This window comes from Polyodon spathula, chromosome 23 (assembly GCF_017654505.1).
Source record: "Polyodon spathula isolate WHYD16114869_AA chromosome 23, ASM1765450v1, whole genome shotgun sequence".
In the NCBI taxonomy this organism is placed as follows: domain Eukaryota; kingdom Metazoa; phylum Chordata; class Actinopteri; order Acipenseriformes; family Polyodontidae; genus Polyodon; species Polyodon spathula.
Window position 1 is genome coordinate 12,255,951 of NC_054556.1, and position 18,440 is coordinate 12,274,390.

General features: G+C 38.4%; 1 protein-coding gene across 3 annotated transcripts in view; it reads right to left on the reverse strand.

The window, feature by feature from the left end:
• The window catches only part of LOC121298015 (plexin-B1-like), a 126,772-nt gene that overhangs the window by 82,073 nt on the left and 26,259 nt on the right, over nt 1–18,440 (reverse strand). For 2 of the 3 annotated variants that reach the window (XM_041224703.1, XM_041224699.1), the window contains exon 2: nt 6,810–6,901. The exons of the other annotated variant lie outside the window; for it this stretch is intronic. The gene's annotated coding sequence lies outside the window, so the exon portion shown is untranslated. The remainder of the gene's footprint in view (nt 1–6,809; nt 6,902–18,440) is intronic. 3 annotated transcript variants of the gene reach the window in all.

The following is an 18,440-nucleotide window of genomic DNA, read 5'->3' on the forward strand; positions in this document are numbered from 1 at the left end:
GGTCTCACCACATCTCTCTCTCCCTACGCGCCAATGACAAGAGGTAACGTCTAATATATTGTTAAAACAAAGGTTGTAAGAAATGTGAAATCTCATGATGCTGTAGCCAACCAAGTTTAAATGGAGGTATGTTTAAAATACATTAGGTACAAAATACAAGGCAACGGCAATGGATCAACAGAGGAACATTTCCCAGCATTCGAATTAAGAAAATAGAACCCTACTATTGCCCAATTTGAAAGTTTTCCAAAAATATTAAATATATCACATTTTTTTTTATTTAAGAGTTTTAGTGGGGTTATTCTTGCCTCACTCCAATAAGGCCAAGTCTCAGGTAGTAATTGTGCGTGCTGCGCTTATTCTGAAGTAATTTATATAAAATAAGCAATGCAAATATTTTTAAATAGCATTTTTACACAGATAACCATGAATAAACTAAAATTTAAAAAAAGCGTACATAGCGCCTCGCTTTGTTTCAATTTGACAAATTTGTCAACACTATTCTGTTTTAAAAGAACACTCATCGCCAGAACAATTAAGAGAAAGTGGATTCGTAACTAAATATACTACAGTGTTTCACTTGTCTGGTGAAATAAAAAAAATATAGGGAGATAGAAAATTAAATTCTAAATACTGAAATGTATTATTTCTCAATAACAGTCAGCGAAATTCAGTGCTTACTAGCATATTAACACGCTGCCTCTGCTCACGAATGATTGGACAGCTGTCAGATCCTTCACTTTCCCTTTGGCTACTCACTCGCCTACAATTTTCATAGAGAATACCGTGAACGGCCTCTGCTTGCTTATGATTGGACAGCTATGTAAAACTTGGCAGATATTTGACTCTCCTACTGGTTAAACTTACTGTCAGTAACTGCATCTGAAACAGATACAGTTTATGTCCCACCCAGCTAACTTATGATTGGGCTACCGCAGAGACAATGCAGCTGTTCAACTGGTTGATCATATCGCAGAAGCCATTCAGGAAAAAAAAAGTTGCGTACATACAAACACAGCATGAGCAAGCAGCACTGTCAGACTGCTGTGGCGCTTTTGTTAGAAAACATGTTTAAAGCTTTCTTTAATTTTCCCACGCTATGACCCTCCAGAAACGTGTTCACGACCCATAATTTAATGGCTGCCCCGGGCACGAATTTGCCCGCAGTCACCAGTTTGCGGACCACTGCTCTAACACAGAGGGAAGAAGAAAAAAAAAAAAAAAAAAAAAAAAAAAACAGGTTCCTGACAGTTTTGGTTCTGTAACTCATGGGAATGCCAGAGCCAAGACTCCCTGATGAATCCCCAGAGAAGACCAGCGACTTTGCACAGTCAGAATGCAAACCTGCACTCCCCTGACTGGCAACCTGCAAACCACACAGATGTGCTTGTCTTGGGTAGTGTAAACTCAAGAGACATGCAGTACAAACTTCCAAAATTAAGCAGGGACAAAGCCAGGCCCTTTTAGGAAACAACAACCCCCACCCCTAATATGCTGAAAGGTCGGACCATCCTCCAGATCTTTAACTGGCTGTTTTAGAGTCACTGGTTTCAAGCCCCTCTTATCCTCAGCATGCTTTTCACATTCCTAACCCCCAGTGCCTTAGGAAGTTGAAGCATAAGAGAGGCTATCGAATATCGAGTCCCGTCAGATATATTATCCAACTCTGAGTGGAACGCTAGGTGCTAGACAGCTGCATGGAACCACAGCCAATGGATTCCTGCTGGCTTAGCATGCCGTAGTCCTTCGAACCCCCAATGCCAAGACTAGCAGACAATCTTGATTAATGAAGCATTACTGTAAGCTTTATTAAATTAAGCATATACCTGTCTTTGCCATCACTGCCACAGAAATGAACAAGATATATACCTCACCCAGTCTTTCTACAGTTGTAACAAATGTATTTTGGGTACCACTGCATACACATTGGGTAACCAAGATATTTGGTAAGTGTACAGTCCACTAATTTTACAGGAAAACCACCAACTTTGCTGCTGAGCTTTTCTATAAGAATAACAATAATAATACTTCTGAAAACAAGAATGGTACCCATATTCGTGATACTGATAATTAGACAATATGGCATATTTCCCCCCAGTGTAAATAACATGGTAATTCCTCTACTGTGAAATTACTTCCATAAAAACAAATTTTAAGAGATTATATGGGATGAAAGCCTGATGGCCAGTTTTAGGTACAACATCATGATCAACCAAATGATGTTCTTTTATGTTCTTGTTGTTTCACAAGATAAATGAGTTGGGTTGGGTAGATGCAGCTAAGTAGGTTACCACACAAGCCCCTCCCCTCTTATCCCTTCCACAAGCTAAAACAGAGCCTATATTGGAGTCAGAGCCCCCTGCTTCTTAAGGTAGAAGGGGATGGCTGTTCAGTTCACGCCAGAACGTTTTCCAGAAGGAAGTAAGCTTGTGTTCCTGCAGCTAACTCCACTCAAGTAATGTAAACAAACTGGTAGGTCGACAATGCCCGTTTCTGAGGAAGGAGAAAAGGCTAATCTATGGAAGAATGTAGTAACACCCAGGAATTATAGTTCAGAGTAAAAAGGACTATAGAAAACTACAGCTTTGAAACAATGGCAAATTAGAGGGGTTGTTTGCAGAACCTGTCTAGGTGTATTTTGAACTGCTATTCTGGTCTAGCATTGCACAGCTTTTTAGCTTTTGTTTTGCCACTATATTCCAACATACTGCATCATACCATCTCCTCCCCACTCTTGATTTACCTGCAGCAGTTTTAAGCACTTTTAAACCATGACCCTGTCCCCACAGTAAATGCTGTGCTTCATTCAGGAGTTAGTTGATTTCCCTTGCATTCTAACACTGCACGTTCTGCAGCGTTGCCCTGAGGAAAGACCTACAAAATGAACATGCATGTTCAACGGCATTGGCACTTCCAAACAGAAAAGTGTATTCTGAAAAGAACCAAAAACTAACAGAACAAGTATGCTGGGAATTGGGCTGTAAAAAGTATAAAATGTTTGCCACTTAAATGGAATGCTAAATCAGGACATGAAAATTTCATCATTACAAGAGCCAATCAAATCAGTGAAAGCACAAAGTGGGCATTTACATGCAAACTCCAGATTTAGCTGGCCAGCTAAATATTTAACTAAATGTTAAACCTTGTATCTAGATTTATAAATTATATCTGATTGTACACATTTAAAATATTTATTTTCACAACATTTATAAATCTGGGGAAAAAAGACTGATTGTTAAAAAACTTACCGAGATGTACTGGGATGCATATTCCTGACTTGGACATAAACGGAGACACCCCGAGTTGCCAACTAAGGCTGTAAATGGTAACAGGTGAATGTAATAATTTTACAGAGAGTTCGTTCAGTTTGTTTTGGGAAGTACTCGAGAGCTTTACAGGTTTATTTTATTGTTTCAACACAATTACTACAAAAGACTACAGTACTGTGGTCTCTGGAAAAAGTCTCACATGGCTTGTTTGTGCAGGGTGTTCAAGCCCTTTGCCAATGTGTATACATGCTGAAATTAGTGTAATAACTCTGCTCAAGCTTAACACTGAAAAGAAATAAACTTACTGTACAACTGTAAAAATACAGTAAAAAAAAGGTAGCTTTCACAAAGAGGTACTAACTGCAAGCATACTTCTGTAATACCAATAATTCAACAGTACCTCAAATCTGTAAACAATTAATAAACAAAGAAATTAACCATCTGCTGTAACCCTGTCCTAATTTAGTGATGCTCCTTAATTCTTAACTCCCAACAAGGGATGTAAGAAAAACCAAAAACGACAAATCCTGCCCAAGCACGTTGGCTACAGGTTAAGCTGTAGTCACCCTTACTAATTAATAGATTCCATACCTGTTTACCACTCCCCAACTAAACAGAGCTACCACAACATCCCTGGAGGCCTGCCTATGACCCCAGGCCTAGATCTGACACCTCTGCTTTACACAATTCCAAATTCCCCATGCACCATCAAAAGCATTAGAAGTCACCATCCAGAATGAAACTTGGACAAGGCTCAGTTAAAGCAGTACTCAACCTTTAAATTCAACTATATGTATATATAAGCAGGGTAACTACTACACAATTCTATAGGATTTTAGGTAGTTTAAACCACTGCTTTATCACTTCCTGTGCTCAAGATCAGCTACAAGGAACAGCCTCACTTCAATAGGGCCGTGTGGGAGGGTGGACAACAAAGGAAGTGATATGGTACCAGGAAGCAGCAGTTTAAAACCTTCTAAAATCTACAGTAGTGTAGTGACAAATTCATATCTACAGTCAAACAGTTTGCATCACCCTACAGAATTAACTAATTTTGCTTCATAAAGTCAAATGAAACCTGCTGAATAATGTTATGTTAAGTATATGGAAAGCAACAAAGCAGTATGTAATTCAAACGTTAACAAAAAACTGGTAACGTTTCTGAATCTAAACAGGACATGTTTTGCATCACCTAGAATTAAATAAAAACATTTGGCCATAGCTGTATACAAGAAATCCAGATTTTAAAACCTTGTATGACGCCTTTAAGACTCACTAAATGTTATTAAATATAATTTAAAAATTGTATTTAACGTTTTAAAATGTAGACTGAATGAATACATAATGCCTTTAATGCAGATATCCGCTCAGAAGCTAAGCAGGTTGAGGCCTGGTCAGTAATCGGATTGGTGACATTTTAGCAACATGAGCTGTGCTGTAGGAAGTGACTCAACTCACACACCCTTGGGTAAAACAAACAGACAATTCACCGTCTTGGATGCAGAAACTCCATTAAAAATATTCAACAGGGCACCTACTATAATAAAAGATGTATGTTTTAAAATGTGCATTTTGCTGCAGCACTGTTCTCATAGTCTCCATCTGCCTTAGCACTGTTAATAGGTTTGGTCAATATGGGTTGACAGGACCATATAGACTTGACTGACTCAGGTCAATCTCCTAATTTGAGATTTTACAACAGAGACATACAGCTGTTATATATTTCAGAAGGCATTTAATTTGCAAAACAACTGATTTTACTTTTACACAAAAGTGTGTGCTACTGCTGGCAGGTGTTCCCATTTTTTTTTGGCCGAACCCTGTACTGTATATGCAGAGAAAGACTGTTCCTAACAGGAATGCTTGAGTGTTCCATCAACAATAGTAAGCAAAAGTGCTGGAAGAATGAATGAAAACAGGAACAAATTGTCAAAAGGCTAGCTCTTGTGTTTAAGTGTGAAAGTAACAATAAGCTTGCTGCCTAGTTAGTGTTACACGTTCACACGGAGTCCTTGGCACAAGTGGTGAAGCTGGCGTGAATGACTGGCAGATGGATTACAAAAACAGGCAGAGAGGCTCTCACTAGCTACTGCCAGGTCTGCATTAAAAGGTCTACTGTGGTGGAGAATAGCAAAAGCATACAAAGTGTGAGGAAGCCCAAAAAAAGGACTGTAAAACCTGGGGTCAAGAGGCTTAAAGTATGCACTACATCATAACGGTATTTGCAATTTTCCCTCCACCCCCAGTATGTTTTCTTTCTCCCTAAAAGAAACAGGAGAAATCCAAATCCATTACACTCCAGTATCCAAGTATGAGCAGATTAATGAGTGGCTCATTTAGCAAGAATTCTCACATGCCACCAAGATCACCAGCACACTGCTGTACCTGCTAGACAACCCCTGCCATCCTAAACCTGCAGCTGCTCTGCATACTTTCAGCGGGGCCACTTGACCCCAAAGGAGAAGCTAACGTGCCCCAGCCTGGAACACTTCTTGTAAATGAGTTCTGAAGTGTCCGAGTCAGTTTGAGTTCATCCATAGTAGCTCCCCTCTTGCTCAAATCCTGGGGAAGAATAGTTCGAGGATGTATAAACATATGCCTTGGTCATATTTCACAGCATAATCATAACATTGGGCTTTACATTCACACAAGGACACTACTGGCAACATGGCAGCTGGAAGCAGGGGAAGAGAGGGATAAGGTTGCTGTTATAAGCAAGGTCAGAAAAAGGCTAGACAGAGTGAAATCGAATAACAGCCATCCACTCTAACTAAACATGGAGAGGTTTTGTGGTGAAACTGGAGCACTTCATCTGTTTGAAACAAGTCCCTACAATACAGCACATTTACCTAGCCAGTGGAGCTAGCTGGGTAAACGCAGGGCTGAAAATGTCCTTCAATTTCTTTATTGAACCAACTGAACAGGTCCTCATTTATGACGGAGGCAACTTGTCTATAGCGCATACCGAGTTCCTGGGAGTTATTCTTGAGCAGTTGCCTCACCTCTCATGCTATATCAGCAAGAATTGGTCAAAGATTTATTTTTGGCCATTAATAAAAACACAGGAAAAAAAAGGACAGAAGACAAAAGCTCAAAAGAAACACTGCAATATGAGAAGTCACCCAAGCACTGCTTGTCAAAATATCAGTACATATTATCAAGTTCAATCTTTTGTTGATTTATAACAAATGTAGGGGGTCTTATTAGAAGAAATGGAATTTTACACAATTGTAGCAGCCAGAAAACTACATATAATCCAACTTACAAATTTCTTAAAGCTGTACCTTGTTTTCATAAGCCCCAACTATATTTGCTACATTCTGAAAGACCAATAGGTTGTCCTCTTAGTTTTTTTAAATTTTTTTTTTTAAATGCAAACCTTAAATTTGTTAACTTGTATAGTTTGGAGACAATAGAATACAGCATGAATCAAAAGGGATCTTTCATTAAAATGTTCTTTTTCTGTTCAATATCATAAGAAAAAGAACTCCATTATGTGCAACTCTACCAGTCATCAAAGGAAAACTCCATCCGCCTTACCTGTGTGTTCAATTCACTGAGCTTCAATTCTTAGGATTCAAATCTGCAACAGCCAGTTATTTTAATTAGTTGCACTGGTTTCCAGCGAAAGCCTGTAAATAAAATAAGCATATTAGATTTACACTCAAAATAGACCAAAATAACTTGTGGTGGCCATTCTAAACGCCAACATTCCCTGCAATCAAAGTGTCACTTAGCATGAACGGGGTGGAGTTGAAGACTTGAACAGAGGCCTGTATACCAGAAATGTTTTACACTTCACACACACAGAGAGCTTGTATATAATGTTACAAAGGGTTTACCTACCCAAGGCAAGAGGCTTGCTGACCCCTTTAGCCCTTGGGTCATGACATTGTTGTAAAGGAAGGAATACCAGGGGGGAAAAAATAAAATAAAAGCCTGAAATGAACCTTTAAGCATTGAATAGGAAAGCCACATAGCCCCATACAGTTGGCTCAAGCACACTTAATATTTAAGAAAAGGCTCCCAGGAATGACAATTGCAATGTGGTTAGCTTCCATAACAGCTTGAAGTCATGTAGTATGCATGACCCAATGTATAGGATGTTTAATAGAATCTGTTACTGGTGTGACAGTAGTAAGCCAGAGATTCCAAAGCAGTCAAGCTCCACCTATGTCAGAAATGTGCTAACATTTGGGCCAGTCCATTCAAACTTCCTTTGTAGACTTAAGTAAACACACCACAGAAACAGGGCCGCTGGCTACTGTAAAACACATGGAGATCAGGTGCTACGAATTGTACCCGCTAAACAAAGCTCTCACGGCTTACTTCCGCCCCCGTAGACATTTTACAATAAAAGGACACATTACAGTAAACCAGTGAAAACACTCAGACATCAGACCCCTCATTTACGTGTTTGTACTGTAACTTCACACTATTTCTAAAAAGCTGCAGTTGTTTGCATGTTTTGTATAGTAAGAAGATTCCAAGGGCAGAGGAAGACTGAGCAATGACAGATAAAGCTGCTGAATGCACCAAAGACCTTGCAGTAGAAACTCTGGATTCCTCACCCAGCTCATTCATGAGGTTTCTTGTTCTTGCCACACAGCAACCCCCAGCACTGAGAATACTTCCATTTCATCAAAACCTCTGAAGTGAGTCGTTTCACAGGAGTTGTTACCATAAGCCTTTGGGTCAAATGACCGCTATAAAAAATTTTAAAAAAGCAAAATGTGCATAATAAAACACAACAGCCTTTATAATAAAATTTCTTTATTTAAGTGTTTGAGAAGTCTCAAGTTAACAAATGTTGCTCCACATTTCCCAACCCTCAGCTCCCCTGAAGGAACTGGAGGCAGTAATCACTGAAATTTAAAATACCTTGCTATCCTGGATGCCCATGGCTATCCTACACTTATGACAAGGGAGGGTTTCATTTATTGTATTTCACATACAAATTGAAGCCAAAGGACAGAGACGGATTACATGGAAATATTAGGGAGGAGCAAAACAAGGAGCCAAGAAGTCTAAGCACTTAAAACGCCAGGAACAAAGGTAATTTTTATATTGCCAAACTGGCAGGGAATGGATGGATTAAACTTGGTGATGTCTGTTCAAATAATTACCACTTCTGCAGCACCAGGCACAGCAATACATATATATGTGCGGGACTTTGTCTAAAGCTTTCTGGAAATCTAAATAAACCATGTCATATGCTTTGCAATGATCCATTATCTATGTTGCATCCTCAAAAAAATCAAGCAAGTTAGTTAGACACAATCTCCCTTTCCTAAAACCATGTTGACTGTCTCCCAGGACCCTGTTACCATGTAGGTAATTTTCCATTTTGGATCTTATTATAGTTTCCATAAGTTTGCATATAATAGAAGTCAGGCTTACTGGTCTGTAGTTACCTGGTTCAGTTTTGTTTCCCTTTTTGTGGATCGGTATTACGTTTGCAATTTTCCAGTCTGTCGGTACCACCCCTGCGTCAAGAGACTGCTGCATGATCTTGGTTAGCGGTTTGTAAATTACTTCTTTCATTTCTTTGAGTACTACTGGGAGGATCTCATCCGGCCCAGGGGATTTGTTTATTTTAAGAGCTCCTAGTCCCTTTAACACTTCTGCCTCAGTTATGCTAAAGTTATTTAAAACTGGATAGGAACTGGATGACATGTGGGGCATGTTGTCAGTATCTTCCTTTGTAAAAACTTGTGAAAAGTAATCATTTAATATATTTGCTATTCTTTTTTCTTCATCTACGATTTTGCCATTTGTATCTCTTAAACATTTCATCTCCTCTTTGAATGTTCGCTTGCTGTTGTAATATTGGAAAAATATTTTGGAATTGGTTTTAGCTCCCTTAGCAATGTTCATTTCTATTTCTCTCTTGGCCTTTCTAACTTCCTTTTTGACTTGCGTTTGCAGTTCTGTGTACTCTTTCTGTGTACTTTCTTTTTGGTCCTTTTTTAATGCTCTGTAAAGTGCCTTTTTTCACTGAATATTTTTTTTAATTGATCTATTAAACTATTTTGGCAATTTAGTTTTACATTTAGATTTGTCTACTTTAGGGATATAATTGTTTTGCGCCTCTAGTACATTAACTAACATTTTTGAAGAACAACCATCCTTCTGTGGATGTTTTCTCTATTTTACTCCAGTCTACTTCTGTAAGTCTGTTTCATACCTTCATAGTTTGCTTTTCTAAAATTGTAAACCTTAGCTTTAGTCATTACTTTTGGGGATTTAAAAAACACTTCAAAATGAGACCATGTTGTGGTCCGAGTTTGCCAGTGGTTCTCTGACTTCTGTTTTAGTTATTCTGTTTTCGTTATTTGAAGAGACTAAATCAAGGCATGCCTCCCCTTTAGTCGGTGCCTTGACAAATTGTGTTAGGAAGCAGTCATTTGTCATTTCCACCATTTCAATTTCATCCTTCGCGCTACCCACCGGGTTTTCCCATTTTATTTGGGGGAAGTTGAAATCCTCCATTAGTATGGCTTCTCCTTTGCTACACGCATTTCTAATGTCATTTTATAACAGATTATTGTGCTCACCGTCTGAATCTGGTGGTCTATAGCATGCTCCTATTATTATGCCCTTTGAATTTTTGTCCGTTATTCTGACCCATATTGATTCGGTTTTATTTTCTTTGTCCAGGTTTAACACCTGGGCTTCAAGACTGTTTCTTATGTATAGCGCTACCCCTCCTCCTCTTCTGTCCTGCCTGTCTTTCCTATACAGTGTATGCCCACAAATATTATATTCGTCCCCATCACTCTCAGACAACCAAGTTTCTGTAACACCTATCACATCATAGTTACTTGTTAGTGCAGTAGCTTCAAGTTCTAGAATTTTGTTTCTGATACTTCTAGCATTTAGATAAATACATTTAATGGTTGTCTTACCCGAGTTGTTGTTCTTGTTTTGATGCGGTCTTCTAGTTTAAATGCTTCTGAACTTACATTATCCGTTCTTGTCAAGGTACGGAGTGTCATTACTACAACGGCACCAAGATGCTTAGGTCATCTGCGCCTGCGAATTCAACAGGACCCTATCGGTATCCACCAATTAAACCGAATGCTATCAAAACACCACAAATAAAAGCATCTTCCGAAACGTATCCCTACTGGTTTTGGCTTCACTTACCCATACATGTAGAAGTGCTCCAAATTATGGGGAAAACTAAACTGCAACGAGAAAGAACAAGGATGGACTTTGGCATAAACCAAAGTTGAACTTTAACCCTATTAAAAATGTCCCTTCATGGACAAGAATATATTGTTTAGCCAACTTAAAAAGCATTCTCCTCTGCTTGGTACCTTACATACATGGAGGGACTGAACTAAGACAGCCCATACAATACGCCAAGAAGGTCTAACCTGTGCATTAAGTGGTCGATGAAAACTCATAGATGGAAAAATATTGATTTTTTTGCCTTGAAAAGGTTAGATATTCTCATGGTGGACAACACTACAAATGAGTCAGCATAACAGTACACCTAATCAATGAAAGAACACAGCAGAACCTGTCATATCCTGCAAGACATGATACCCTCTATTAACAGATGGACCTCTGCCACATATCACTTGCACATACTGCCTCCAATGGTACACTGGAAATTGATTTGATGAACACATTTTATTAGGAGTCTAAAACAGTAAATTCAGCTTAGCAGGACAGAACAGATTCAGTTGCTGATAAAACATCTGACATGCTGTCACTTCACATAACTGCCCAGTTTAACCATGTTGTTAAAGAAAGCAAGGGATTAATATAATTACAGTAACATTAAAAAGCTGAAAAGCGATTTTTCCATTGACCTCCAAAGTCAGTTTGAGTGTGTTTCCTTGTTTGTGTCTTGGGTTGACATACCCAATTGACAACGCACGGGAAGAACTGTTTTTTGGAATGCGGTTTGCTTTACTTATTGCAGTAATTTTCACAGATTTTTTTTGTATAGTATATGTGCAGAACAGTACTGTGGTGTTTCAAACACACTGATGTACATGATGTTTATTTATAATGCCCACGTTAATAAAGCAACTACAAAGTAATGATGACCCTCCAAGACGCAATTATTTTCACATATCCGATGGACCTCTGGAACTAATTAAAATTGGATGTGAAGGATTGTATAGTACTCTTTCTATTCAAGGTCTACATGTAAAAGCACCACCTCATGGACCCTGTATTTAACAGTTAAAATGCCATGCAGTCAGTTTCCTGGTGTTATCTTCTATAAAGGGAAATCTGCTGAGGTAATACAGTCTCTGCACGGTTTTGTGATTAGTTTGGAAAATGAAATGCACATGCACCAGTACAATTACAGAGGAAGAAGTCTTATGCAGACCCGGAAATCCGTGAATGAAACAGCTGCGGTTTTGCCCACACAACAAACGGCAGTCAATATATACAGGAAGATTACAGTGAACTGCATTTGTACACCATATGGTTTTGGCTACCAAAAGCTACTACCCCTCCAGGACAGTTGAAGCACATTGTATCACTTTTGATTTTTGGTTTCCCTTCGACTCAAATGAAGCACACATACAGTAGTACAAGTCCACTTCCTGTGTTACACTCTGGATCCCCACTTGTCTGCACGTAGGAAACTATGCAGGGTCCTATTACCTGCAACACAGGAGGTGAAATCAGGAGAGCACTATACCTGTACTTCTATCAAACTTATAAACAAATGTGGCAAGTAAGCAAGTCTATAACACACAAAAGAAAGTAGAGGGAAAAAAAGAGAGAGAGAGAGAGAGAGAGAGAGGCTTGAGAAATGTAATGCTTTTTAAACCTTGGTTTCATCTTCACAGCTCCAGGCTCAGCAACTTTCATGAGCACTAAATTCAGTTAATCAATCCGTGTGAAATTCTCTTCTGCAAACTGAATTTAAAAAATCCACTCAAACAATTCCCTACTGCAACACCATACTTCACGTTTGCGGGTAGGCTGCCACATTAAAGTCCTTAACCCGAGTAATGTCGCATCACTACGCTAAAATCTGACGCCAACACTTCAGAACTGTGGTTAGCAACTGTTGCTAGGCCATGAGATTCTTGTTAAGTATCAATGGGTTGCTGGCAGAAAGGGCCTTCAGTACCCCCACTCCACCCCACCTCCCAGTGCTGTAACAGAACAAGGTTTCTTTGAAAAGAGAACCGTTTACATTTGCCTACCAGCAAACGCCCTCAGAAGCCTTATTTGTGGGCTGAACTTAATTACAGTTTGTTATGATGAAACACCAGCTAATCATTTTCAGTGCTAGTCCTTAAAACAACGCCTCCACAGAGGAAGGGTATCAATTAGTTTATACAAGGACTCCATCAGCTCTCCAGTTAAAACCAGATCAACCCCAATAGTCACCCAGACCCCTGACTAGTTGTCACAGCTGCCTCCTCAACACCCCCCACCCAAACTCCTAGAGGTCCACCTACCCTTGTCACAATCCACGCCTCCCGAACAGCAGCCCATCCTTTAGCAGATGGATCCCCCTTTGTGCTCATTGTCCATCCATCAACAGACAAAAACACCTTAGTGTTCTTGTGTAATTTCTGTGTTCTTGTGCATATTTTAGCCTTACAATACATCCTTTAAGTCCTGATTTCAAGAGTGACCTTCGTACTGTTGATCTGATGGACAGCGACACCTGTGTCTTCTGCCAGTTCTGTTGTCAAGTCAACGCTTGTCTTCTTTCTATTCCTTAAGGATATTATCTTCAAGTATTGCTCATCCTTGTTAGACAGCTGTTTGGGTCTTCCAGTCCTGGGTTTGTCAATTACACATGAAGTTTGTCTGTATTTGTTGATTAGGCTTCAGATAACACACCTTGAAAATCAAACAAAAGCTATCATATATAATATTTTTCCTTCTTTATGCAAGTCAAGGTTGTTATAATAGTAGAAAACACTAGTGGAGGCTTTGAGTAAATTGTTGATGCTCATAATGCATCAGAGTAGAAAATGCAACATCAGACTTTTGCACACAAAATGCAACATGTCAGCCTTATTACACATGGAATCACAGACATGTGTATTTTTTTTTTTCTACAGTAGTTAAACCAGGTCCATTTTGATTATATTACCTCAGAACATTTTTTGTTGGAACCCCTGGAGCTAGACAGACATTTATGTGCAGAACATTAGTGCAGACTGGAACTTCTAACAGAAAGAAAAAAAAAAACAAGTCTCATTAAAAGTATTGTTCAGGGATTATTAAAAATTGGCTTTTTGTTAGAATGAGGTCACCCTCACAGTTTGCCTTACCTCTCCGCTGTGCTATACAGACTCAGAGAAACAAAAAAAAATCCAGAAATTCCTGAGAAAAAAGGGTTCTCTTTGAAAACATCGGTTACACAATACTCATCCCTTTGCAGTTTGAATGGACTCACTATATAAAATATAAGTTTTGCCAAGACACTGTACAACGAACATCAGACAAAATTCATTGATACCCCCAAGGCAGTAAAACGTAAAAAAAAATAAAACAAATTAAATTAAAAATCAGAATAATCATTCACTGTCTGAAAACATTTTCAACTTCAGGACAGAATGCTGGAGATCATGTTCAGTTGTTAAAAACGCTTTTTAAACTGTGGGGGGCTCTTCATTTAGTACGCTATGAAAACAACAGTGAATGCTATCTCTTAAAAAAAAAAAAAAAAAGGGTACACTTAGTACCATTATATTTTCAGAATAAACTGTGAGAAATAAAATACCTTGTGGTAAAGAGTTTGAAGACTGATCAGGTATCTAAATTTGTTACAAAGGACTGACTTACAGTATATAACTTCTTACTGTAGAACAAGGAGTACGTTCAATAAAATTCAAAAGGGGTCCGAAATCCCTAACCAATGACCAACGCATAAATAAGTAGGTTAAGGGAGCTAGATTTTGACATGCTTCCTGCACTTCTAAGCATTCATACCACATGGCATTACAATGACTGGTGCTCTCCACTGCCATGTTGAGTGTTGAGGCGATAACTGCAGTGTACGAGGAGAGGAGTCGTTTCCCAGTTGAAAGAATCTAAGCAAGGGAGTCTCGTCTCCTAGTACAATATCATCTTCAACAATATTTTCGTCTTCTATTTTTAAAGTGTTTGATCTGGATTTTAAAAAGTCAGTTACGTGCTGCTATTTAGCACAGAGTCCAGCTATGGGGTTTATCCAAACTGTACTGTGTTACACTGCAGAGTAACAGGATTGTGGATCCCAATGAAAGTGAACGGCATGATGTGCATGGAGTTATTTCATGAAGGAGATCCAGAAGGGGGCGAGTGGGTTGTTTACAGCCTCATGAGTGAAAAACTTAACTACAGCGCTCCCATTGAATAAAGAAATGATGATTTAAAAAAAGTTACATTTGGAGAATTCCTTTACTTAGACTGCGCTCTGCTTAGCAATGTGGCGTAACCTGGAACACTACAAATTTCCCAGCGAGTCTGTTATTGGATTTGATTGAATGACAGACACATTACAAAATGAGAAGCGCTGATTTGTCAACACGTGTCTAGTACAATATAATACATGCATGTATCTAGGAGTTATTCAGCTATAAAGCCAATAACAGGATAATTTAGGACCAGCCAAACTATACAGGGCAGTAAGCACACATACTTCAGCATTCAAAGTCTTGACAAAGACTGATCATCAGCTAGCATCACCAGCTCAGCCTTATTACAGGTCATAAACACCCAAGAGACCAGTAAAATGACTCAACTTGACAGGTGCAATTACAGATCTAACCATTTTGTTTAAGGTTCTCCCATAGAAAGCACCCCAGATGGTGTTTAGCACTGCACTGCATTCCGAGATACCCCTGGCACCTGTCCACACTGACCTACGGATATTTCTTCCCCAGATCTCCCCATAACAAAAGCACCTTCTGATAAACGTCCATAGGATTGTGTGTCTGGAACAGCTTATTAACTAGCATTCGACACAGAGAGGAGTGCAGCCTAGTTCTCAATTGTTATTACGGTTTGAATTAGTGCACTTGGTTGCAGTGTTTCTGCAGACAGGAAGTCAATGCACACGATCCCATCCCTGTAAAAAGAGTTGTTTTTAAAACATTTGAAAGCCATTCGTAATGAGTTATAGCCTTAAAAACGTGGATGCCACTTTCACTAAGTAGAAAGAAATAACCATGTTTCTACACAATGCAGATGGCATTTTGTACTATCTTTAAAGCAGAAGTAAAATTACATAAAAAATACTGGCTTTTTTTTTTTTTTAGGCTTTAGTGGGTTTTAGCCTTGTTTACTGCCATGAAGGCACTCTGTTTCTATGCCGAGTTTCACAGCCAATGACAGTCTTACAATGTGAATCCGTGTCAAATCCTATAGGTATGGAAATAAGACTTCTATTGCAAAGCCATATGGGCTTTTCAGGTTTCTGATGGTCTCAATTTGGAATATATACACCATTATACATTGTGTGAAACCTACTGCAGTCATTGTATATCAACCATCAATTAATCACAGGACATGAAATTGGGGTTGTGAGGTTTTGTTTTTTTTTTAATCCTGGAAAAAAAAGACATAAAACCAATTGTCTTTCAGCAGCATGAGAGCATCGTCACCTCAGTGGAGTTTAGGGTACTCCATATCCCAATAACACACAAAACTGTACAGAAGATTCATATGCTATGTGTATTTAAATTCTTAGCAGTATTTTTTCAAAGCTATTAAAATGAACAAAATGCACCATTTACTCCTTGAAGATATTATTTCTGTACATTCCAAGTAGATGCTTTTCCAACAGCGCTGGTGTTTTCAAAGGTTGTGTACTGTAATGTTTTTGTGACCTCAAAGTGGAATGAGGAACGGAAGTCCAGCAGCCAGATATCTAAGAACGGCTTTAAAAAATAAATAAATAAAAAGGTTTCCATAATGTGTGCATCTTTAATAGAGGGTAAGGTTTACTGGAATGATTTTGTTAGCTCTGTGTATTTTCTTGCACTGTTCTTGTTAAAAGCTTTAGGGAAGGTTAAAGCTTGTGGATTCAGTACATTTTACTTTTGCATCTCCATAACCAGTGGGTATAGAAAACAGAGATATTTGCTATTGGAGGAGACCAACTATGTCCCAGCTTATTTTTACATTTAAAGCAAAAGGAAATTGTATCCACTTCAAACCGATAATTCTGAATTTACAGTGTTCCTTTCAAAAATGCTATTGGCCAGAGCTTGCTATAATTACAGTAAACCATTTAAATAAAAAGGATGTTTAAAACTTCGACCAGGATTACATGTTTCCCTTTTTAAAAGATCTTCCACAAACCACTTAGAACTGAGAGAAGGCTGCTGATTGTCAGGAAGAGACCTAAATGTATCCACAAGAAATAAATTGGCTAATGCAGCTTTTTCCTTTAATGTGTTCGGTTTGTGTATGCCATTTAAATTATTCATGACAGCCCCACTGTTACGGGACAACTGTAGTTACAGTTGTGTTTAAAAGGTGCCTCACATGGTTCGACTTGAAAAATGTCTTCTAAGCTCTGGCTAGGATGAAGTGTATGCCTGTTTAGTTCAAGGGCGACATAGTGGAAGTATAGAGCTGCACATAGGGAGAGACTGAAACTACATCAGTGTAAACAAACTGGATAGCCAACAAGGTTTGGTGAACAATGAAGCACTCTGCACAGGTAGGTAAAACACAAATGAATGCCATAAGCCACTGCATCCATGGTTACGCAGGGATCACATTTTGGTATAAATTGAATTGTGGAAAAGTGTTTTACTAAAAAGAGCCCTTTCACAGAAAAAGGAACAGGTACAGCAATTCCTCTAGTTCACAATTTGACTTGCATATCAAATAAAGGTGAAAGACTGAATCTAGTGTAATGATGTACAATTTACTGTCAACACTGCCAAACTAGAATTTAACAAAATTAGTAGATTATCAAACCTTCCAAACAATGCTGTGCGTACATAATGGTTACTTCACAACACAATGGTCTACACTTCCAAAGCAAAACTGTCTTGAAAAAAACAGCAATTAAAATTAAATCACAACGTGAGAACTTCAGCAACCTCATTGTCTGGATTCGTTATTTCTAGTTTTGTAGCTTTATTGTGTGTGTTTTTCCTTGAAAAACTCACAAGGATTTGGAATGAATAGCTTTGAGACGGTTTGCCATGTATTTATGCACATGTCCACATACGTGTGCTACATTTCACTATGCTTTCATGTTAATTAGTAAAGACTCACTGCCAATGCCAAAAAGTCTGACCCTCAACTTACACATCTTTGGACTTTGTAATCTATTTTTTACTGGCATGTTTCACAAATAATCACTGTTCTTTGTCTCTCTGGAATAAAACAAATTGCAATAGAGAACTGCAATACACTTGGCAAGCAGAGGCACCAAGTGTAACAGAACAACCACTATGGGCTCTGTAGTATAACTGACTCCAACGCAATGAGTAGAATTACCATCTCCATTAGAACCTAGTGGTAGCAATGGCACTTCTGATTTTGAGTGTGGTGTCTCGCTTTTAACAATAAACCCAGATCTTACGTATATCATCCATTCATAAAGAATTAAAAAAAACTCACACACACACCCCCCTAACTTACCCTCCTTCTGGACATAAAGATACAATACAAATGTATTTTTTATATAGTGCCCTTCCTTCATGCCACAGCAACCCAGAGCGCTGTACAAAAACACTACAAAGCTCATATGTACAATACACTCCAAATACAACAGATTAAATAAAAGCACATACTAAACGTATGGTTCAATATAGACTTGAGAGTCCCATGTTTCAACCTGCCTAATGCCAAACGGAAAAGTTCCACAAACGAAGAGCACAACAGCAAAACGCGGATTCAAGATGATTTTTTTTTTTTTTTTTTTTTTTTTTTTAACTAAAAGCTGTTCTCAAAAGAAAGGATAAATCATCATCATCATTATGGGTGCAATTATTCCAATTGAAAAACAATGGTTTCATATTACAAACCATTCTGGCTTGGCTTCTGCTCCTTCCCATTAAAACAAAAAGAAGAAATAAACTAGAACCACAGGATGCTAAACTTACCAAAATCATCCAAAAACTATCCAAAACTAATAAAACTCAATTCAAAATGTTCAATACTAAAAAAAAAGACACTGAATACATTTCAATGACAAACATTCAACTAGTCTTTCAATGTCTGGTT